This window comes from Balaenoptera physalus (genome assembly GCF_965194825.1).
Source record: "Balaenoptera physalus genome assembly, chromosome: 15".
NCBI lineage: Eukaryota > Metazoa > Chordata > Mammalia > Artiodactyla > Balaenopteridae > Balaenoptera > Balaenoptera physalus.
In genome coordinates this window covers 69,035,914-69,045,541 of record NC_138894.1, presented here as the reverse complement: position 1 = coordinate 69,045,541, position 9,628 = coordinate 69,035,914, and the positions used below count along the sequence as shown (strand labels likewise).

The window sequence follows — 9,628 nt, the reverse complement described above, 5'->3', positions numbered from 1 at the left end:
TATGTGCTTGTTTTAGGAAGGCACTGGAGAGTCACTGAGATGCAGAGCAATTTCTTAGCCATTAGTTTGTAAGAATCCCCTTGCCCCGACATGATTTAAAACATGAGCATCATGACCTCAATGTTCTCAGAAGGTATTAGTCTCCCTGCCTCTCTTTCAGGGAAGTCCTGAGTTACTTTCTTAGAAAGAGTGGATGCATCTAAAAGCTAACAGTTCTGAGTATAAGCTTGAGTACATGTCTGAACTCTTGACTTCAGGTCAAGCTAACCTAAAAAAATGAGAAATTCAATCTTGTCCTATTTGTGAGCCCTGATCGGGTCTGACACCACTGAGGAGAGTTTTTAAGTTCAGAGATTGGCACTAGCTGGTACCCATGCACTGGGAGGGAGTCCACACAAGCTGGTCGCCCAGGCTGATGGTTAGAGACAAAAGACCCTCTCTACTAAAGCTGCAGGTGCATGAGCCAGAAGAGTAGTCTAAGCTCCTATCCTAAGTAAAATGACTCAGGTTAAAACTAAAGAGATGCATCTGAATAGGTCATTGATGTAAGGAGATCCTGAGGTAGGAAGCAGAGCCTGGATTGAAAAGAGAGCAAGGTAAGCAGGAGGGTGTTTGGAGAAATTGCATAGACAGGTTTTTATACATCCTCAGTAATGTATTGGGTGGATGGGCAGGATTTATTTAAAAGTCCGTAGATAGAGCTGACCTCACCACATGAGAATGCCTCCCCTAGCAGGGCTGGGTCTGAGTTTGCCAAGGCTGGTGCACTCCTAAGTCAGAGGTACAGCCTCATGACTGTTCTTCAGGCTCTACCCTTTACTGCTGATGCATGAAATGGGGCCAATGGAGCTGAGGAACTCTTTCAAGCATATTTGGGCTGTTTCAGGGAAATCAGCACTAATTATTAGGTTCTAGTGTAGTTGGTGGAATTTCAGCAAAGAGGCCAGGGCTGGTGTGGACACACATGAGGAAGACTGATGGAGTTGGCTGCCACAAGTTCATCCCATTGTTCTCCTCCTAGGCAGCTGGTATGCATAGGTCAGAAGAAAGAGGTCACAGGGCAAGCTGAAATTCTACCAACTACTAGAATAATGGTGGTACCAGGAGGTGCAGAAAGAAGTGACTCAGTGTTTTAGGTGGAGGAAAGCAGTGGAGTTTTATATGGGAAATCCACAGTGGCTACTGAGTAGAACAGTTGTGTGGTCTTTAAAAGATACAATTATGAGTGCACTTCTCTCAGACCAGATTGACATGCTCACTCTGACCATCAGCCTATAAATGTTGGAAAGGTGAATGGAACTATAGATGAACAGCCTCCTCCAAACTGGGATTTAAGTGGTCAGGTTATATTAGGCCCTAAAAGACTTCCTTGATAAATAGGGAGGGTATCAGGGAATGGTGTCCTGGTGGGAAGGATCAGGATAGGGAGTAAGCCCTAAATTGGTTTCTTATGGAGGATGCCTATATCAGTCAGGGCAGGCTAGGTTATGCTGCAGTAAAAATTACCCCCAAATCTGAATGGCTTAAAAGAAGAAATTTCATTTATCATTCAGGGTGTTTGTCCCTTAGGGATCTGCTGGGGGCCCTACTCCATTTACTTTCACTCAGGAACCCACAGCAAGGGAGATTTAATCTGTGTGCTGCCATGTTTGCTCTGGCAGGAAAATGAGAACACAGCAAAGCATGCACCAGCCCTTAAAACTCAGCCCACAGTTGACATTTGTCATTTCTGTTCTCATTTCATTGATCACAGCAAGTCATGTGGTCACACCTAACCCTAAGAGGGCAGAGAAGTGCAAGTTGTCCCTGTGCCCAAAAGGAGGACTAAAAATATTTCATGATCAGCACTAATGATTACCAAAATGTCTACTTCACTAAGATGGTATCATGACCATGGGAAGGGAGGGGGCTGGTCTGAAATGATGGTGTGTCTGAACAGTTCACAGTTTGCTGGATATGTGGTGCTAGCTCAGCACTGCCACCATCACCACCCAACCCCCACCTCAGTCCTCTCCTTGACCTGGGTATTTTAGGTGTCAATTTCTGTAATAGGTGAATTAATGGTGCCCCAAAAACACACATGCCCTAATTCCTAGAATCTATGAATATGTTACTTTATATGGCAAAAGTAACTTTGCAGATGTGATTAAGTTAAGGATCTTGGGATGGAGAGATGATCATGGATTACCCAGGTGGACCCAATGGAATCACAGGGGCCCCTATAAGAGGGAGACGGGAGTGTACGTCAGAGAAAAATAAGAGATTTGAGGATGTTACACTGCTGGGTTTGAAGATGGAGGACGGGGCCACAAGCCAAGGAATGCAGGCAGTCTCTAGGAGCTGGAAAGGGGAAAGAAATAGAGTCTCTACTAGAGCTTCCAGAGAGAACATGGCCCTACCTACACCTTGATTTTAGCACAGTGTGTCTCAGACTTCTGAACTCCAGAACAGTAAGAGAATAAAATTGTGTTGTTTAGATTACCACTAAATCTGTGGTAATATGTCCAGTAGCAAGAGGAAACTAATACAATGTCCCAGAAAATGTGATGTAAGAGGAAAGTCCTCAGACAGAGTTTGGAATGAGCAAAGTTAGATGACAGGAAGCATTGTTGCAAAGCTGTAGTGTTGGTACATGATGAGTGTGAATTTCATGGCCACCACTCAAACCCATTGACCTGGGAGGGCAGGCGGCCCCAACTCCAAAGGTATCCCTAATAAAAGAACTTGGTCCTGTCACTTAATTACGTTTTAAATGAGTAAAACAACCCCACATGTGCAGAAACATGAATTCCTTCTTGCTTTTCTTCCTCCTAACTTTTCCCTCTCCACACCTTCCCCGCTCTCAGCTTCAACTCCTTTCCATTTCAGCTGAACCAGCAGCAGATGCCAATACTGAGCAAGGCAGTCATGATTTTAAACACCTTCACTTGCAGAGCATAGCATCATTCCAGGACGATCATAGGGTCAACCACACACCCAAAACTTAAATCTGCTCTACAACTTCCGTCCCAGGTTAATGTCTATATGTAAAACGGAGTTAGGTTTTAGACTCCAAAAACTATAAACAGTTTTACTATGTGCAGGGATGCCACTTACAGCTGTACAGATTGTGCACAACACAGTCCTATGGGGACACCATGCCAACAGGTTCATGTCAATTGTGCTTCCAAAAATTCTGCAGTCCACAACTCACACAACTGTATGTGGCAGCCTTACATTACACTCTACAAATACCCATTCAGATATTTGAAAAGTGGGTGAGATGTAGGACAATTCTTCACTGTGCAGAACCATCCCACCTATCTAGCATCTGTGACCTCCACCCATTCTATAACAGTAGCACACCTCAATCATTCTGACAACACAAAACACTCCACAAACTTACAAACTGCTCCTGTGGAACAGCAGTCCATTCATGCTTCATTTCTCTGATCTCATCTTTTAAGCTCTCATTCTTGCACCAATCACACCAATCTTCCTGATATTCTTTTAACAGTCCATGTTTCCTCCTTCCTCAAGAGTCTTTGCAACTTATTTCTCTGGGATGAACACTCTGAGGCTTAACATCTCCAAACTCTCCTTCACTCCCTTCATACCCCTGCCCAAATGTCACCTTATCAAAAAGTCCTTCTCTGGCCACCCTATATAAGATAGAAATCCCACACCTACCCCAGCACTTCTTGTCCCTCTTATTTTGCTTTATTTTTCTAAACATCATGATCACTCTCTATAGCACTATATCTTTTACTGAGTTATTTATTTTCTGTGTCCCTTCACTAGCACTTAAGTTTCATGAGGCCAGGAACTTGACCTGTTTCATTCACTGTTATATCCCCAGCACCTAAGACAGTGCCTTCCTTGCCCTAGCCATTCAATAATTATTTGTGCCATGAACAGTACATGGTAACAACTTCACTCATGATAGCATATGCTCAGTAACACTCCTTTTCCCATTTATCCAAGTCAATGAATTCAATCACTTCACTTCCCTCCTCCCTATTCATAACTTGAGTTGCACTGCCCAAAGTAAAAAAAGATGAGATAGTCAGCAAGTCCTATCTTAGAACATTGTATCACATTGATGTTTCTTGTATGAGGGGATGAATGCAGAGTAGTTTTCAGATAAGAAGTTGTGTGTTTTCACTAAGTTCATTTAACATAAGTATGCTCTCCATATAGGTCTGGAAGACAAAGATAAAGATAGAAATTGGGCATGGCATGACACAAGGAACTTGACAGGCATTATCACATTTAATCTGTACAGCCATCTTGCAAAATAGAGAAAACTAAAGCTATTTCACCTAAGAGAAAACTAAGGTTCAGTGATATTAAGCTAATACCAGAGTAGAATTAAAAACCATGCCTGTCTGACTATAAAATTTATGGTCATTTTACCACATCACTGGAGTGAGACAATGAAATATGCTGAACACAAGTGCAATTTCCTCAAGATTTGAGCATCATTTTAAGGGTCACAATTTTTTAAAAAAATCCTAGATTCATTTCCAAGAGTATTTATTTTATGCTCATTTATGGACAATATCTGGAAACACTTGAGAAATGAGGTCAACTCTCCCTCATCTTTAGACAAATTATACAAGATTTTGGCTCACTCATGGCAAATTTTTGTTTAAAGCCAGTTTATTAACCAACAGCACCTACTCTGCTTAATGAATTGCTTTCTTGATATTACTGGCAGTCTGTACCCTACCTACTTAATTACTGTGTTCTAAAATAATCAATGTCTTTTGTCTTACCGAGGCCAAAGCCAAGACAAATTATGAGACAGAGAGATGCTTCTGTGCTCCTCCCATCCCTTCCTTGTTAGGATCTTGCTAGAGGAGAACAGAGAAACAAAAGGAAGATAGACTGCAAGGAGAACTGCTTACTCAACAGTAGGTCTGTCATGTAAAGGTCAATAACCAGAATCCTAGTAGGGCATCCCAATAGCCAATGTTCAGCTGGCTTTGGACATTGGCTATTGGGAATCTTAGAAGTCAAAGAAGTATTAATCACTTCCTTGTGCACCATACTGAGTGGTTTCTACATTATTATTTAGTGCTCACAATATGGAAATTTACTGTTAGCTCTAATTTACAAATGAGATGTTGAGAACCTTCACTAAGCTTAGATATAAAGGAACTAGAATCCCACCCAAGTCTATCTGACTCCAGGGCCCATGTCCTTCACCACTGAACTATGGTGCAGGACAGGAGCATTCCATGTCAGAGAAGGCAGGAGCATCTCAATTTCCAGTGCCAGTCTGTAGAAGCAGGACCTTTGGCTCATAGCTAGATAGAAAAGGGCCGTGATCTACACCCTGAGGTAAGAGTAGGACACAACCAAGTGCGCCCAGGCCTAGCTAAGTATACCACGCTAAGAGCGTGGTAAACATATAATCTATGATCCACAGGTCAATGAGTCTCACTTCAGGTAAGATGCTGCTCATGGCAGCTCAAAAGCTTTTGGATGAAACTGTACACAAGGACCTAACAGCAGATAAAATATTGTGGAAGAAGACCTCATAGTCCAACAAAAATTATCAAGACTCTTAAACATACAAAACATTATCTACTTCATTCATTCTACTAATATTTCTCTTTTTCTGAATAACCCCCAAATAAAATGGTTATTATATTCATTTTCTATGTGCAATACAGAAAATCATCTTAAACATATCCCTCTTCTAAACCTATAACCCTGAACTACAGATGAGTTAATCAAGGTGCTTTCCTGTTAGCAATCAGCTTACACTATCACCAGATTTACCCCTCAACAGGATACTTCTCTGGTTACTTCTGCTTGGGTCCTCCTGTTCTGGCCCTTGCCTCACAGATACAGTTAAAACCAAGAGGATTTCAGGGAAAGCAAAGAAACACTGTGAGCCAGACAGCTCTAAGAATCAATCAAGTAATGCTCCCATGCCATTGTAAAGCAATTATACTCCAATAAAGATGTTTAAATAAAATAAAATAAAATAAAAAAATAAAAGCTGATGTAAAAAAAAAAAAAGTAATGCTCCCATGGAGCAAAATGACCCTCAGTCTGAACACTGAATGTACAGTCTAGTCAGTCCACAGGTCTTTTAAAAATATTTTATTGTATTAAAGGTCTTTACAGAGTAACATCCAGACTCCAGATCCAGCTGCCAAGGATACCCTATTATGCTATGAGTACTGGCTGGGGCATGGTAAGTGGCTCCAGCTTCCCACACTCCTCTTCAGAGATGGGAGTGGGGGGTGGTATCTCATTTTGGGGTTCCACAATGCTCACGAGGTCAGGAAGGGGCTTCTTAAGGCCAATCTTACCACTTCGGTCCCAAGGCAGCATGACCTTCACTTTGATGCCCAGCACACCCTGACTGAGTAGCACGTGGCACATGGCAGTGTCAACATAGTAGTTAACAGAGTCCCAGATCATCAGGCCATCCACAAACTTCATGGATTTAGCCCTATGTCCTCAGAGTTTCCCAGTACCATGACTATGCAGGCTTTAGCCCCACATTCCATGATGAACCGCAGCATACCATAGCAGGCCCTCCTCCACATCGCAAGTCCTCCTAGGAATCTGTAATACAGAGACTCTTCCTGGGCAATAGCACACAGACCTCTTGTGGCCACCTTTTCAGTATAAAGCTCTACACTGCCCTCAGGGAAGCTAGATCTTTTCTGAACCACAGCAGTCAGTTTGCAGATCTGCTGGCCCTTCTCACCAGGAACATTCTGCATACTGGTGGCCAGGATAATGATTTCTGTCATGGCTGGTGTAACTCAGAACTCCATAATATCCATCTTCAGCCAGCTCCTGAGTGAGAAACTCATTCAGTTCAGCTTTGAAGATGTTATCGGTGACAAACTTCCTCTCCTTGGAAATTTGCACCACCATCTTGCCGCCGTGTGCTGCCATAAGGAAAAACTACTAACATATCTTGAGTTCATACTATGTAGCAGACACTTTTTTGAGTTTAGACTTTTGAGATCCAAATTAGAGTAGTCTAAATATGTAGTTTTGTTTATCTCTATTTAACTACCCTATTCCTGAGTTGCGTTCCTGAAACTTGACTGTAGTAGAAGTTTTCCAGGTAAAGGAAAGAAAGGAAATTCAGGCCAGGAAATAAGTGGCATGAATAAATGACAGGAAATGTGAAAGTCTTTACCTGATTTGGGGAAAGGTGAGAAGTATAAGATGGGTGAAATATAAGGTGATGGACATGGTGGGTGAAGATGACAAAGTCGCCATCTTTATTGTACTCTGTGGGGGAAAACTTCAGGAGGGAGAAGATGTAGAAATTATTGGAGGCAGATAAGACTTTTTGTTACCTTACATCACACTTCTTTCATCTCAGTCGCTTTAGCTCTCAGTCCATCTCATTCTCAGGAGGAATGTGCTTTGACATCCAAACATTTTGATTCAGGATCTGTTTCAAGGAAGGCTTGATTTCTGTGAGAAAAATCTGGATGGGTTCCCAGCTTCTCCTCTGTCCGGCCTTCATTCACAGCATGCTTTCCTCATTCTCTTTGATGTGAATTTTCAGAACATCGTTGGGTGTAATCAGCATTCAAACATAATTTCAATAAACCCATCCAAAAGCAGGTTCAAATGTTTTCACAATACTTCTCACCAGCCTTGAGAGTGCTCTTTCTGGCCATCACAGTCACCACCATAAAGTGTATGGGCTGGCCCTAAACAAGAATGGCCAACTAAGGGGACTAGCAGAGACAGAAATCTAGCACCAGTTCTGCTCCTGAAGTTGAGGAGCTCAACAGGAGGTGGCATCACCCCAAAAATAAAGCACTTGTTTTTCTCCCATACAAATCAACTGCTTAGGCTATTAGCTGCCTTCTGGCCCAACAGAAAAAACAGGCCTACATAACATATTACTATTTCAGCCAGAAAGAATAATAACAAAAGATAGATAATTTTGTCTAGAAGAAAATGAGTTGAACCCTCGGAGAATAACAAAATGTGACTTTATATAAAATAATACAATACATGTAAATAAGTGCCTGTCATATAGTAAGCAGAACAATGATGTCTGCTTATTACTAATATCGGTAATAATATTTCATTTTCATTATTTATTATTTTTAGTGTATTGAGAGTGTTTATGTAATTGATTTTTAAAGTTACCAAAAAAATCCATGGCTATCATTTCAGTGTAAATTGAATGTAGTTGTTCTGATCTATAAAAGAAGACAAAGGCTATCATGATATATATTTTAAAAGCTGATGAAAATATGGCAGTGTTTTAAGTTTTGACAGAACTGAGTGAGAAAGTACTCCAGAGTTACATTATTCTTGCTAATTTTCAGGATGCTTAAAATGTTTTATAATTTTATATAATATATAAATATTCTAATCTCCCCAAACAGAAAAGACAGCCTTGATACTAGAAGTGGGGGCAAGGAAACTCTAACACTAAGTCAAGTGGCTGAGATCTGGTCCTATTTACTTCCTACATGACCTTGAGCTGATCAATTTACTACCTCTCTAACCAAGCATTTTCTCACCTATAAAATACAAGAATTGGACTAGAAGATCTCTCAGGTTCTTTACTCAAATTTTATGACCAAGTCTACTCTTTGACAGCTAAAAAAGATAGGGCTGATTTTAGTGCATACTGTCTGTCCCCATATCTTGAAATTAACTGATTGCCTAGAAGGGTCAAAGATGTGCCATCTGCTTCTATTACCAATTACATTGTGAAGCTGCCTCAAGTTTAAAAAAGAAAAATTTAGTGAAAAACAGAAGTTGGCAGGAAATGTGCTGTAAATAACATCACCCCCACACATTTACTGAATAATTCATAACCAGTACGTAGTAGAAGCATAATTTTTAAAATGACATTTTCCCCAAATACCTGAATGTTCTGACATCAGTAACAAATGATTTAGTTGGCATTACCTTAAAAATTACAGTGTTTAGAGATTGACATCTCAGATTTAAATTTATTTTATTCTTATCAATTTCCTTTAAATCAACTTTGTTGTATTATATCAGAATGAAATATTTGCCATAGTTGACTATCCCTCATTATTTTTCACATATCCTTTTTTAATATTCTTTATCCAATGTTTTTTCTTTTGAAATATTCCATTTTTCCTCACCAGTGAGACTCTTCACTTTCATTCAAACTGCATAAAATAATCTTACAATTTGATAAATTAATATAAGAACATTTTATTTAATTATGTATAAGGAGAACTAGTCTTACGTTAGTGATTTTTCAATCTGATACAATGAAAACATACTTGTTCCAATTTATTTTACTCACCACTATCTTCTTTTTTTTTAATTTATTTATTTTTGGCTGCGTTGGGTGTTCATTGCTGTGCGTGGGCTCTAGGTGCATGGGCTGCAGTAGTTGTGGCTCGCGGGCTCTAGAGCACAGGCTCAGTAGTTGTGGCACATGGGCTTAGTTGCTCCGCGGCATGTGGGATCTTCCCTGACCAGGGCTCGAACCCATGTCCCTTGCCTTGGCAGGCGGATTCTTAACCACTGAGCCACCAGGGAAACCCCTCACCATTATCTTTTATCCTCTCTACCATTTTATATTGGCCTCCTCAAACTGCAATTTGCTCCAATTTTTAACGAAATTGTATTGCTGTCCAAATTCTTTCTCAAATGG

The 9,628-nt window shown here is 40.6% G+C and overlaps 1 pseudogene across 1 annotated transcript; it reads right to left on the bottom strand.

The window, feature by feature from the left end:
• Window positions 1-1,160: 1,160 nt before the first annotated feature.
• Window positions 1,161-9,292, bottom strand: LOC309644225 (small ribosomal subunit protein uS3 pseudogene; annotated as a pseudogene). The gene has a single exon. The product of its transcript is annotated as a small ribosomal subunit protein uS3 pseudogene (transcript).
• Between the last annotated feature and the right edge of the window lie 336 nt (window positions 9,293-9,628).